The sequence below is a fragment of the Moschus berezovskii genome, chromosome 4 (assembly GCF_049115385.1).
Source record: "Moschus berezovskii isolate FMDL1 chromosome 4, NW_MosBer_1.0, whole genome shotgun sequence".
Taxonomy (NCBI): Eukaryota; Metazoa; Chordata; class Mammalia; order Artiodactyla; family Moschidae; genus Moschus; species Moschus berezovskii.
This window is the reverse complement of record NC_142463.1, coordinates 13,536,841-13,552,234: the sequence shown is the minus strand read 5'-3', so window position 1 is coordinate 13,552,234 and position 15,394 is coordinate 13,536,841.

Sequence of the window (15,394 nt, the reverse complement as noted above, 5' to 3'; positions counted from 1 at the left end):
ATTTTAGATTCATGCGGAATGCAGGCAGGAAGGCAGAATCTCTTAACATAACACAGGCTTTTTGGTGGTGTAACAGAATAATAAATCCTTGAGGAATTCCCCAAGCAAGGTAAAGTAGGATAATATACATTTCTTAATATTGCAGAAGTTTCCTTAATCTTATTGTTTAAACTTTTCAATAAACCGTAATGTTTATTAGAAGTTTTTCATTTCCAACTGTCAGATAATTCCTTTTGCTAAGTTGGGATAAACAGCCCCCCACCCCCAGTGCCTCTGGTTTCAGTTTCTTATGATACAGATCTGACCAGACATTTGATGTAATAGAGAAGTATTGTGTTTTCCACTGTGGTGAACTTAAGAGGTTCAAGTGTGTTAATGCAATTGAATTGATTGTAATATTTTATAAAAGTTTCTCCAAACGGAAATATTGTTAGCAATTTGACTTCTCAGAGGTTATGAGAGCAGAGATGGAGGTTTGCTTGCGGTGCAGAAAGCTTCTGGTTCAGCACAAGGGTGGACAGACAAGGAGGCTTGGTATTGGGGAGTTCGTTTCCCCATTTCCTAGAAAGAGACTCATTGGCAGGAAGGGCAGCCAGGCTTTCCCCAGAAAGGTCTGCAGGAGGGACAAAATGCATTTTTATTTCATAAGGGCTATGCGTTTGTCCACGGTGAGCACGGCATGGCTGCTTCCATATAAAATATCCTTTGTTGAGCACCCCAGATTGGAACGTCAAGGAGACTACACCAAGCTGGAGATTAAACTGAAGAATTCCAAGCCCCTTTGGCAAGAAAGGGGTGGGACATGGCAGTGATAATCACCAGTGAGAAAGAACTTTTTCTTTAGCAAATGCCCTAGAAGTACCGTTTTTTTCTTTGCAGTAGCTCTGCAGGGGGACATCCTGTCTTCTATAATCAGCACCAATGATGGAGAAATTCATTTTTATCCTCTCTCTCTTTCTTAATTGATTTTTCCCCCTCTTGAAAATGGCAAATAATTTAACGTTGTTACTCCTTCTGCTCAACAGCAGAGAGGGAAAAAAAACCCAACAAACCTCAATCACAGTAAGGAAACTGGGAAAATCCCATCCCCTAATGAGGTCTGTAACTGAGCCATTAGTTCTGCCTGAAGCCCCTGTCAGCCCCAGATTAAGCTGGGGGCTGGTCTTGGTGTTTTTAGATTCCTTCCCCGAGCACACTCTGCATACTCTTTCACCACCTGCTGGGTGGTTTCTGCATTCTGGTCTTTCAGAATTAAAAGTCAAAAAATGGGCCTGAGATGTTTTCTGCTTTCTGGGCAGGTGCTGGGATGATGGAGAGGATGCTCAAGGCAGAAGCCTGTTGCTTTTCTGCTGCTGAACTCCTGCTCCTCGGCCTTCTAATATTTAGTGAGAGAAGCAGTCTGAATATAATTTTCAGAAAAGATCAGATTGAATGGAGCAATCAGTGGAGAAGTGTTCTGAGCTCACCTTTTGTTATTTCTTCTTTCCTCTTCTTTAAATGATGCTCCAAGCTAGTCAGGACCCAGGGGGTCCAGAGGCACAGTGGTGAGCCTGTCTCCTGTAGGGTCGTCCTTGAGCCTTGAATCTCTTCTCTGTCTTAGAAGCTAGACCTGCCTCGAGGCCTGAGAATAGAATCTGCACTGTCCAATACGGTAGCAAGTAGCCACATGTGGCTAGTTAAATCGAAGTTCAAGTTCATGAAACAAAAATAAAATTACGATTTGGTCCCTCATGCAGACATAGAGAGTAGCCTTGTGGACACAGTGGGGGAAGGAGAGGGTGGGACAAACTGAGAAGTACTGAAGCATACGCTACCATATGTAAAATGGGTAGCTAGTGGGAATTTGTATACGATGCAGGGAGCTCATCCTGGTGCTCCGTGACAACCTAAAGGGGTGGGATGGGGTGGGAGGTGGGCAGGAGGTTTAAGAGGGAAGGGACGTATGTATATCCATGGCAGATTCATGTTGATGTATGGCAGAAACCAACACAACATTGTAAAGCAATTATCCTTGATCAAAAACAAATAAATTTTTAAAAATTGTAAAAAAATCAAAGATTTCATCCCTCAGTTGTATTAGCTACATTTTAAGTGCTCAATAGCTATTTGTGGCTGATGGCTATGGATATGTAAAGAGCAAAACATTTCTTTTTTTTTAAAAAAAGCATTTCTATCATTACAGAAAGTTCTACTGGACAGTGTCTGCATGAGGCTGGGTCTTGTTACCCAAGCTGGGGGGCTTGATTTTACTCAAGGCATAAAACTGGAAAGCCCACAGAATTTGATGTTCTTTAGACAGCAAGTCTTACTGGTTTTTTTGTTTTGTTTCTTTTTTAACAAAAACTTAAAAGGAAGAATTGGCTGTGCTGGGTCTTTGTTGCAGCTCATGAGCTTCTTCTCTGGTTGCAGCATGCAGGGGCTTCTAGTTGCAGAGCATGGGCTCTAGATGCCTGGGCTCAGTACTTGTGGTAGTCAGGCTCAGATGCCCCTTGGCATGCAGGATCTTAGTTCCTGGACCAGGGATAGAACTTGTGTCTCCTGCATTGGAAGGGGGACACTGGACCACCAGGGAAGTCCCAGCAAAAACTTTAATGAGGGTTAATTGACATGAAACATTATATTGGTTTCAGGTACAGTACAACATAATGATCTGATATTTGTAAATACTGTGAAATGATCACTGTAGTAAATCTAGGTAATATCTATTATCACGCATAAAAAACTTACTGTTTATTGGCAGAGAGCAAGAAGGAGCCCATATACAGTTCGTAGAAGAAAGAACAAATGAACTTGGGCTCATTTTGAATAAGGCTGCTGGTAGCCACAGGCAGAGAGGAAGTGGGGCCCTGCTGTGTGTCTCTGCCAAGTGACCTGAGGATTCCCAGCAGAGGAAATGCCAAAGCCCTGGGGCAAAAAGAAAATGGTACATTCCAGATATGGGAGGCATCACTCATTCTAAGGAATCGTCAGAGTAAATTCCAGGCAAAGGCACTGGCTGTGGTTGGACCCTCTGTGTGCAGAGGCTGAGCATGATGTCACAGTAGCACCCTCAAGACTTCTTCCCACGCAGTTTCAGAGGGTCCATGAAAGTGAAAGTTGCTCAGTCATGTCTGACTCTTTGCAGCCCCATCGACTATACAGTCCATGAAATTCTCCAAGCCAGAATACTGGAGTGGGTAGCCTTTCCCATCTTTAGGGGATCTTCCCAACCCAAGGATCGAGCCCAGGTCTCCCGCATTGCAGGCAGATTCTTTACCAGCTGAGCCACAAGGGAAGCCCAAGAATACTGGAGTGGGTAGCCTATCCCTTCTCCAGCAGATCTTCCTAACCCAGGAATTGAACCAGGATCTCCTGCATTTCAGGCAGATTCTTTATCAACTGAGCTGTCAGGGAAGCCCAAAGGTCTATGGCTGACCCTTGATTGGGGCCCTGGGTTTCACATCCTCACCTGGAGCTGAAGCCATGAGCCTTCCCTGGAGATGGTGTCAGTTTGGCTTCTAGGAGAGTCTGGTGAAGAGTATGGCAGATTGTCATGTCCAAAAATGGCCTCATTAAAAAGCACCCCAATCTTGCTCTTCTCTCAATGTGAGGTTGACCGTCTCCATGAACCTAGGTGGGCTTTTGTAACTGCCTTGACCAAGAGAGTGTGGAGGAAGTAAGGCTGTATGACTTTGGAGGTCAGGTCATAGAAGGTGATAGGTGGCCTCTCCTCCCCTATACTTTCCTCCCCTCCCTTCCCTGGCCTCTCCATGCCTCTTGGGAGCTCTGGGCTGCATGTAAGCCATTTGACTAACTTCAAGCTCATCTGCTGGAGAGATCATGTGAACGGGCTACATGGAGAAAGAGAAAGATGCTTGAAGAGCCCCAGCTGGCCCAGCATCTAGTGGGGCCCCGGGGATCGTGGAGCAGAGACCACCCATCCCTGCCATGCCTCATCCAAATTCCTGACTGGCAGGACCCACGAGTGTAATAAATGAATGTTTTAGGATAATTTTGGGGATAGTTTGTGACATAGCCCCTGTGATGGAACAGTGGGTCTAGTGGGGTCCTTGCAGGTTGGGGGAAGTACCAGCTTTGTATCCTGGTGGCCTAGAGCATCCTTGGCAGATGCTGGAAACAGAGGGTTTGGAATTTGGTTTGGTTTCTGACCAGCATTGGGCTAGAACTCCCCAGAGCAGCTTCCATCGAGAAAGGGTTTACACAAGCAAATAGGAATGGCGACTGAGTGAGGGGGAGTGCCTTTAGTTGTCCTAAGAGCACAACTGATTCTGAAGAGACCCAGCCAAGTGTGCATGACTATTTACACATAAACAATTGATGTGCTTCCCACAATGCCTTGTCAGTCCAGCACAGCAGGCCCCGGAGGACCTAGTTATGGGAACTACAACCAGGTTTGCTAGACTTAGAGCTTGGCTAATGTCAATCTAGTCACTTGCACTTAAAAAAATAATAATTGATGAGCATTTCCCAATGGTTCTTAAAATCCGATTTTTACTTTTTGAGATGAGACCAGCCCTTGTTCTGGTCTGATGTACACAATCATTGCTATTATTTATTGAGAGCTGTACCTGTGCCAGGCAGGCACTGTGCCAGGTTATTTAACCTGGAATATTCTCATTTAACTCTTATAGCCACCTTTGAGGAAGGTTCTAGAATTAACCTTCTTTTGCAGATGAGGAAGTCATAGCTCAGAGAAGTAAAGCGACTTATCCAAGGTTGTCCAGTGACCTGACTCCAGAGCCTGAGGGGGTGACCACCATGCCGAGTCAGCCTCTCCAAGGGAGCATGCCTCATCTTCCCAAACCGGTGGAGGGCAGCTCCCGCAGCAACCAGGAACACCCGAGCTCCAGATGCATCCCCAGATGAGGTCTTCTTGGGGGTACCAGTGAGCTGTGTGACCTTGGGCAAGTCATGTCCCACTCTGGGGGAGACTGACCTTGAAGATCTCAAAGCCTCCTTCCCAGTCTAGGCACTAAGATGGCCTCTGAACCCAAGGTAGCAAATATCCCCTTAGGTTGAAGCTCCTGTTTGTAAAGCCTGCTCCAGATGCTTTAATTAATTATTCAGGCTGACATCTCTAGCTCCAAAATCAGAGGGTTGAGAAAAGATCATAGGAATATAATCAATGTGAACTTGGCTGGTAACCGCCGGTCCCGGGGTGCTGTGAAGAGAAGAAAACCCTCCAAATTGGTCTTCTCTTAACACTTTCGCCCTGGTTCTGCCAGTGGCCAAGATAAAACCGTCCTGCCTCAGTAATTAATGAGCGGCAGCGGCCGTGGCCCGGGCCCCTGGAGGAGGCCCCTCAGTGCCGCAGCGCGTCCCGAAGCCCCCGTGTGCGCATGTGCCTGCGCATCCACGTGTGGCAGCCGGTCGTGGGGCGCGAACACTGAGTCACCGCAGCTGACCCAGCAAAGTGCTGGGAGTGTGACCGGAATGAAGGGTTGCTCTGTCTCCGAGGTGGCGTGGCAGATCAAATCACAGCGGATCAGGCGCCGAGATGTTGCCTTGCTCTGAGTGACAGAAGTTAATAATTAGTGACAATGATTGACAGATACACTCCATCTGCTGCTCCGACGCCTAGGAGCAGTTATTCCACAACTGTCTGCGGGCACAATGAACTCCCCCGGGAGCGCGGGCTGGCCCGTGATTGACAGCTGCCTCCAAGAGAGACAGGCCACTGACGGGAAAGTCGCTGTCAGCAGAAGCACTCCGGTCCCTACCATGTTCCCGAGGAGGCTCATTCGCTGTATACATTTATTCTGTTTCATTTATCATGTCAGCCGCGGTTTTAAATAGATTACTAGCCAGCCTGTTTTTTTTTTTTTTTTAACTGGAGAGTTTTCTATGGGTAAATTAGAAATATCCACGTGTGTTGACTACTTCCTGGGATGCTGGTCTTCCTCTGGTTTGCTCTCAGGATAGATAGAGGAGAGGGAGTCGGAGCTTGCCTGGGTTGTAGATTTCACTGATCTTCCCATTAAAATCAAAATGACATCTTTAACCAGAAGCTCTGTAAAATGGTGCTGAGCATTCCTTGGTAAACTGGGCTTCAAAGTATAAACTAGAGCAGGAGAACCCTCTTATTATTTTTTTCCCTAAGAAATAAACATGTGTCAGAGCCTGCCTTTAGATGAGAGAACTTGTAAGGGTTGCTCCTTAAATGATATTTGCATTTGTAGGGTTGAGAGGAAGTCCTTCACAATTCAGAACCCCAGCTTTCTCAGGATGAACTGTTTATTCCTTTGTGGTTTCACGGTGGAAATCTGGAACTAACTAGCTGGGTAATCGTAAGTGTGCCTTACAGTTCTATCTGGACCAAAGTTCCTGCCCTCATTTCTTCCCTGAGTATTTTTATCTTAAATTAAAGCTCAGTTTCAAAGCAGCCCACGTGTAACTGGAGGGCTCTGAAACCTTCTAGCTTTATTATAAATAGGAAAACAGAAATATATATGCTTTTTTACTAGAGGAATTATCATCACCTAATTGTTTCTACTTATAATTTGTTCAGCTTTCTGGAAAGATGCGTTTTAAGTTTGCTTCATTTAGGACCCCGAAGATAGACTTTCCAGACCATCACTTACTCCTTGCTCTCCTTTATTCCCCCTGATGCTTCAGCATAATTTAAAGGACTGTCCATCCTGTTATGAATAAAAGCCTACTTAAATCTTGCTATTTAAAATACAATGAACCCTGTTTATATTGATCTCATTCAGAATGTTTTCCCGCATACGATGTCCATCTTTTAAAGGATGGGTCATGTTTCCTCTTAAGATGTTTTCTTATCTTATTCCCCTAAAATGATATAAACAGTTTTAGTAGTCTTGATAATTAGGTATGCGGGTAAAGAAAAGACATCCTGTTCTTTTTCAAGTTTTTAAATGATCAGGCTACCAGAAAATGAAGTCACAGTGGGTACAAATTCTTGCCTCTCATCCAGGGTTAGGTTTTCCTCTCTGTTTCTGTAAAAAGGAAGCTTATTAGGATACAGGATGGTAGTGGCATCTTAGCCTTCCCCTAGGGTGAATGAGTATTGCCCCAGATGGCTCCAGTTGTCTTGCCCCAGAGATTGAGAGAAAAGGTTGGGTGGTTTGGGTTGGATAATGGAGAGGGAATGTGTTAATTTGATTATGCCCCACCCCTGCCTCCTCGTCCCCAGGTTAAATGTGTACCTGTGTCTCCTATAATAAACCAGATTTTGTGCAATCGATGTCTCTCATATCTATTCTATAGAGACTTTGAAGCAGACATGTTGATGGAACTTGTTTGTCTATCTACTTATTTTTGTTCCATTGCTTAGAAGGACATTGTCCTCCATTTTCCTACTTAGAACCTCCTCTAGTTAGAGCTACAGTGGCCTTAAAGAACCAGGTGCACTGAAGGTTCCAGGAATGCAGTGGGGAACAGAGAAACTTCCTAGTGCCTCACCACTTACTGAGGGGTTGGACCAGGAAATAGGAATCATACTACTTCATGGTTTTTCCAATAGTCACGAATAGATGTGAGAGTTGGACCATACAGAAGGTTGAGCGCCAAAGAATTGATGCTTTTGAATTGTAGTGCTGGAGAAGACTCTGGAGAGTCCCTTGGACTACAAGGAGATCAAACTAGTCAGTGCTAAAGGAAATCAACCCTGAATGTTCATTGGAAGGACTGATGCAGAAGCTAAAGCTCCAATACTTTGACCACCTGATGTGAAGAGGCCACTCATTGAAAAAGATCCTGATGCTGGGAAAGTTTGAAGACAGGAGGAGAAGGGGGTGACAGAGGATGAGATGATTGGATGGCATCACTGTCTCAATGGACATGAGTTTAAGCCAACTCCGGGAGATGGTGAAGGACAGAGAAGCCTGGTGTGCTGCAGTCCATGGGGTCACAAAGAGTCAAACATGACTTAGTGACTCATCAACAACAACAACCACTTCATGGCTAACGCTGAGCAAGACTGGGGGAGCCTGAAGGAGAGGTGCCCTTGGGTCTCCAGTAGTTGAAGAAGCTTTCCTGGAAGAACCCTAATGAAGGAGAGAGGGGAGTAGGTGAGAGGGAGGGTGTTTCAAGCAACAAGAAAGGTATGTGGTGAGGATCAAAACCAAGTTCAGGGGGATGGCCTTGTAAACTAGGGAAGGAAATGACAGTTACATCACTGCTGCTGCTGCTGCTAAGTTGCTTCAGTCATGTCCGACTGTGCGACCCCATAGACAGCAGCCCCCAGGCTCCCCCATCCCTGGGATGGGTTGCCATTTCCTTCTCCAATGCATGAAAGTGAAAAGTGAAAGTGAAGTCGCTCAGTTGTGTCCGACTCTTTGCGACCCCATGGACTGCAGCCCACCAGGCTCCTCCGTCCATGGGATTCTCCAGGCAAAAGTACTGGAGTGGGTTGCCATTGCCTTGTCCGGTTACATTAGGGGTGCCTTATTTTCATATTGAAGAGTCTGGACTTGATGTTAAAATTTTGCACTTTAAGAAGGTCAGTCTGGAGTGATCTGTGAAGAGAGGGGAGACGGGAGGCAGGGTGTGGTTAGGGGGCTGTTGTAGAATTGACTTGACCTGGGTTGGTGAAGTGATGGAGAGAAAGGAGAGGCAGAGAGAGAGAGACAGAGGCCTCTGCAAAGTAAATTCAGTAGGCTTGGGTGATGGGATGGGGTGAAGGGCTGCGCTCTACTTGCGTGACTGGGTGGGCGGCAGGGCTGGTCTCAGAGATGAGGACCCTGGGAGGAGCAGCCTGTGGAGACAGGAGAAAGATGTGGGGCTGGATCTTGGACTTGCTAAGTTAGAAACGTCTGCAGTCAAGGCTGGCTTCAGGGCTGTGTGCCCTGGACTGTTGCCCTGGGCCCAAAGGGGTTCCGCTCTGTTTAATGCTCTGCTGTCCCTGTCTTGAAATTCATAATAAAGTTTCCATGAAGGGCCTCGTGTTTTCATTCTGCACAGCTTCTGTGTACAGTTCATTGGAGTGGAAAAGTCAGAGAAGCAGCTTTTCATCTGACTCTGGAAGTCAGGGCTGGAGACCAGGTCCAGGGGATGTCAGCAGAGAGAAGCATATTTCAGCCCTGGGAGAGGGTGGGCTCCTGAGGGAGACCAGGAGAACGGAGATAAGAAGAGCCCAGGGGAGGACCCAAGACACGCAGCATTTTAGGGACAGGTTCTCAGAAGGAAGAACCTCCGAAAGCAAAGACCCTGTGGCCACTTTTTGCCTTTGAGATGAAGCACCAAATGTTAGCCGTTGTCTGAGGTCTGAGGAGTTTTGGCTCCGTCTCAGATTATCAGCTAAATGGCAAATCCAGTCAGCAAATAAAAAAAAAATCATGAGCAACCATCGATAGTTATTAATATCAACATCTCAACCTTCTCCAGATTTCAAAGCCCATTCATTCATTCAACGACTATTTACCGAGTACCTGCTGAGTGCCATGGATGGATCAGCAAATAAAAGAGACAAAAGAGCTCCCTGCCTCATGGAGCTCATTCTCGTGAAGAGAGACAGAGCCAACAATCAGCATAATAAATGGATATGTTACATAAGATGCTTCAGCTTCAGATGCTGAAGCTCCAATCCTTCGGCCACCTGATGTGAAGAACTGACTCGTTAGAAAAGACCCTGATGCTGGGAAAGACTGAAGTCAGGAGGGAAAGGGGGTGACAGGATGAAATGGTTGGATGGCATCACTGACCCAATGGACATGAGTTTGAACAAGCTCCGGGAGATGCTGAAGGACAGGGAAACCTGGCGTGTTGCAAAGAGTTGGACATGACTGAGCGACTGAACTGAACTTATATAATATAGTAGGAAGTGATAATTGCTTTGGAAAAAAAAGAAAATCTCACTTAATTTTTCTTTTTGAACAAAAAATAGCATTTTCCTCATGGTATAGAAGCCTCATGGATGGGCACTGGGGGTGAATGTGGTCCTCAGCTCCAGTTTCTTTCTCTGCTTCCTCTGTGCTGACTCTGTTCTTCAGAGGACCCCCCCTCACTCTCGTGAGTGGTCAGAAATGGCACCCAAACCCCACTCTCCCCGCAGTGTGAATCCAGCAAAAGAATGTGGGTGTCTTCTCCCACCTTGCTGGCCAGGGCCTGGAGAAATGCTTGGCAGAGACTGGCTCCTCTGCCCTCCTCGGAACCATCCCCCTGACCCCCTGAAAGTTGGCCTTATTCTCATGTCACAACCGAGGGCCAGGAGAGGAGAGGCAAGTGACCTTCCTAGGACCCTGCACTTAGAAAGCGGCAGGCCTGGGAGCTGGGCCCACGCTCTCTGACTGATATGCTGCCTACTGCGCTCAGAGGGCAGACAGGGCCTAGGCTCTCTAACTCTAAAGCCTGGTCCCAAGGCAGAGTATAAATTAATGGAAAGACATCGTGTCTCCCCAAATCTACTGTAAGACTTAAAGGTGAAAAATTTACATAACTATGAAAGACTTATTCAGAGATATGATTAAGCAACCAGATGGATGTACAAACAGCAATTGCTTAGAAATTCAGCATAATCCTTTTTTTCTCTTAAAAATTGAAATATAGTTGATTTACAATATTGTATTAGTTTCAGGTGTCCAGCAAAGTGATCTTTTTTTTTTTTAAAGTCATTTAGTTGTGTCCACTCTTTGCTACCTCATGGACTGTACAGTCCATGGAATTCTCCAGGCCAGAATATTGAATTGGGTAGCCTTTCTCTTCTCCAGGGGATCTTCCTAACCCAGGGATGGAACCTAGCTCTCCTGCATTGCAGGCAGATTCTTTACCAGCTGAGCCACCAGGGAAGCCTGATCTGGTTGTATACATATGTAGGCATGCATTTATCTGGTTATATACATATATAAATATATGCCTACACTCTTTTTTTATTCTTTTCCATTATAGTTTATTGCAAGAAGTTGAATATAGCTGGTATGCTACAGTCCATGGCGTCGCAGAGTCAGACATGACTTAGTGACTGAACAACAGTTATTGCAAGATGTCGAATATAGTTCCCTGTGCTATACAGTACATCCTTTATTTATCTGTTTTATATATGATAGTGTGCATCTGTTAATCTCAAGCTCCCAATTTATCCCTCCCCCTCTTCCCCTTTGTAGCCATAAGTTTGTTTTCTATGTCTGTGAGTCTGTTTCTGTTTTGTAAATAAGTTCATTTTACTATTTTTTGGATTCCACATATAAGTGATATCTTATAATATTTGTCTTTCTCTGCCTGACTTGCTTCATTTAGTATGATAATCTTTGGGTCCATCCAGGAAAGTTATGATCAACCTTAAGTGAAAGTGAAGTCGCTCAGTCGTGTCCGACTCTTTGCGACCCTGTGGACTGTAGCCTACCAGGCTTCTCCGTCCATGGGATTCTCCAGGCAAGAATACTGGAGTGGGTTACCATTTCCTTCTCCAGGGGATCTTCCCGACCCAGGGATCGAACCCAGGTCTCCCGCATTGGAGGCAGACGCTTTAACCTCTAAGCCACCAGGGAAGCCCAACCTAGACAGCATATTAAAAAGCAGAGACATTACTTTGTCAAGAAAGGTCCGTCTAGTCAAGACTATGGTTTTTCCAGTGGTCATGTATGGATGTGAGAGTTCGACTATAAAGAAAAATGAGCGCCAAAGAATTGATGCTTTTGAAGTGTGGTGTTGGAGAAGACTCTTGAGAGTCCCTTGGACTGCAAGGAAATCAAACCAGTCCATCTTAAAGGAGATCAGTCCTGGGTGTTCATTGGAAGGACTGATGTTGAAGCTGAAACTCCAATACTTTGGCCACCTGATGCGAAGATCTGACTCATTTGAAAAGACCCTGATGCTGGGAAAGATTGAGGGCAGGAGGAGAAGGGGAAAACAGAGAATGAGATGGTTGGATGGCATCACCGACTCAATGGACATGGGTTTGGGTGGACTCTGGGAGTTGGTGATGGACAGGGAGGCCTGGCGTGTTGCAGTTCATGGGGTCCCCACTCAGTGGGGACACGACTGAGTGACTGAACTGAACTGATAATGCAAATGGCATTATTTCATTCTTTTTTTAATGACTGATTAGTAATTAATTGTGTATATATGTGTATGTGTTTGTGTGTGTGTGTGTGTGTGTACACCTCATCTTCTTTATCCATTCATCTGGTGATGGACATTTAGGTTGCTTCCATGTCCGGGGTATTGTAAACAGCAGCACAATCCTTACGTTATAGGCATTTAGACAATGAAAACCCTTCCAGTTCAATTCTCACCTGTGATAGGCCCAGCAAGTAGAGGAAGGTCAGGGTTGGGAGGGAGGTAAGGCCTGTGGGGGGTCTGAGCCACTGAGTAACCACTTGGTTATCTGTTCTCCGCTAGTGTCTGCCAGCTAGCCAAACACCACAATTGGTAGGTACCTAATGAATATTCACCGGAGAAGGCAATGGCAAGCCACTCCAGTACTCTTGCCTGGAAAATCCCATGGACGGAGGAGCCTGGTAGGCTGCAGTCCATGGGGTCGCTAAGTGTCGGACACGACTGAGCGACTTCACTTTCACTTTTGACTTTCACACATTGGAGAAGGAAATGGCAGCCCACTCCAGTGTTCTTGCCTGGAGAATCCCAGGGATGGGGGAGCCTGGTGGGCTGCCGTCTATGGGGTCGCACAGAGTCGGACACGACTGAAGCGACTTAGCAGCAGCAGCAATGAATATTCACAGCCTCTCAACAACCTCATCATTTGCTAGTTTAACTTCCTGCTAGTTTTTCTTGGTGATAATAATAACATTGAGTACTTCAGTTCAGTTCAGTCACTCAATCAGGTCTGAGTCTTTGTTGCCCCATGGACTGCAGCACACCAGGCTTTCCTGTCCATCACCAACTCCCGAAGCTTGCTCAAACTCATTTCCATAGAGTCAGTGATGCTGTCCAACCATCTCATCCTCTGTCGTCCCTTTCTCTTCCCGCCTTCAATCTTTCCCAGCATTGGTCTTTTCCAATGAGTCAGTTCTTCACATCAGGTGGCCAAAGTATTGGAGTTTCAGCTTCAACATCAGTCCTTCCAATGAACACCCAGGATTGATCTCCTTTAGGATGGACTGGTTGGATCTCCTTGCAGTCTGAGGGACTCTCAAGAGTCTTCTCCAACACCACAGTTCAAAAGCATCAATTCTTTGGTGCTGAACTTTCTTTATAGTCCAACTCTCACATCCATACATGACTACTGGGAAAACTATAGCTTTGACTATGTACTTACTGAATGCTAGATAGAGCTTTACTGCATTATCACATTTAATCCCACCAAAACCCCAGAGACAGGTAATTTTTCTCCCCTCCTTTTACAAATGAGAGAGATGAGCCTTTGAAGGATGAAGTAACTCCCTTGGTCATGGATGGTGAGTGGTAGAGAGCCCAGATTTAAATTCAATTCTGTCTGATTCTCCAGCCCAGGTTTTTAACCACTGGCAGAACAAAAGCTTTTCTTTTTCTTTAAAAAAAAAAAATATGAAAAACAAAAAATGAGTAAAATATACAGCTTGTCACTTTCCCAAGCCATACAAGCACTTTTTTTTTTTTTCCTTTTTTGAGGTGGAGTCAGTCCCCACTGGGAGTAAAAGCCATCAGTTAAGTAGCAAAATGCACCTGATGCTAAACTTGATTGAAGCTCAGAGCCAAAGAACTTGATAAGGTAGATGCTTGACTGGTTCAAAGGAACTTTGAGACTGAACGAAGGAGAAAGCTCCGAAGCCCTGGGACACAGTCCCTCACTGTCCTCTGCGTTGTGACATCTCACTTTGGAGGGGATTTATATGTCTGTCAGATTCTCTGGCTGTGCAGGGTTTTCCTAGGTTTCACTGTCATCAAAAGTGCCAAGAGAATTACGCCTTGAAATAATCGTAACAGCCACCACTTACTGAAGGCTCCTGTGTGGGGACCGGCTGAGGCTTTATGTAATCGCTTCCTTTAATCCTCATAACAGCTGGTAGGAGATAGAGGTAGTCAGTCCTGTGAAGGCAGTGCAGTTTTAATCCCCAATTCACATGACACAAGTTGGAGATTTGCTTAAGAGGGCTTGGGTGACTGTTTGAGGATCATAGTTTCTGAGTAGTAGAGCTGGAATTCGAACCCAGTAAAGGCTGCCCCCTTAGCCACCATGCTGTAAGACCTGCCACAGAACACAGAGGCACTTCTGAGGTCACTGAGCCTAACTGTGGCCAATGCAGGGCAGGGACCTGCTTGAGGTCTGGGAACAGCTGCTCACAGAACCGGAATACGAATTAAACATGTCCTGACTCCTCATCGAGCTCCCTTCCAACCTCCTGGAGAGCTTTTGAGCAACTTACTCTGCTGCTGCTGCTAAGTCACTTTAGTTGTGTCCAACTCTGTGTGACCCCATAGATGGAAGCCCACCAGGCTCCCCCATCCCTGGGATTCTCCAGGCAAGAACACTGGAGTGGGTTGCCATTTCCTTCTCCAATGTGTGAAAGTGAAAAGTGAAAGTGAAGTCGCTCAGTCGTGTCTGACCCTTAGCGACCCCACGGACTGCAGCCTACCAGGCTCCTCCATCCATGGGATTTTCTACGCAAGAGTACTGGAGTGGCTCTGCAGGGCTTCCTAAAACTGTCCCAGAGGGAAAATTGATGAGTGTTCTGTTCCTAAAGCACTTCCAAAACTCAATATGCAATTAGGCAGTATTACTCAGAGAGCACGGCTTGCCCCTGCCCACTGGCCGGCATCTTTCAGCTCTGTCAATGACCTCATCTGTAGCTTCATGAGTTCATCTTTGTTGAGGGACAGTAGCATGCTTGACCAGCGAAACTTCCACCCTAACAGCATCATGCCACCCTAACATGAGCCATCCCAACAGCAAGCCTTTCTGGGGCTTCAGAAAATAAGCCCAGAGCTACAGCTTTAAAACAGACCACCGTTTCTGCCCAACTTTGTCACTGTGAATGTACATACTGCTAAGAGGAGCCAGCGTTGATTGGGGATTTATCATGTGGCTGACTCTCTATAGAACCTGTCTCATTTCATCTTTATAAGTACCCATTGGAGGACATATTCTTTCTTAAAAATTTTAAAATATTTTTGTTGGAGGATAACTGTTTTACAATGTGGTGTTCTCTGTCACACATCAACACGAATCAGTTATAATTATATAGATGTATCCCCTCCCTCGTGAGCCTTCCTTCCCCATCCCACCTCTCTTAAGTCACCACAGAGCACCAGGCTGGACTCCCTGGTTATGCAGCAGCTTCCTGCTAGTTATCCACTTTACACATGATGTGTGTAAATGTCAGTGATGCTTTCTTAGTTGGTCCCACCCTCTCCTTTCTCTGCTGTGTCCACCAGACTGTTCTTTATGTCTGCAACTCCATTTCTTTCCTGCAGATGGGTTCATCAGTACTATTTTTCTAGATTCCATATATATGTATTAATATACAGGATTTGTTTTTTCTCTTTCTGACTCACT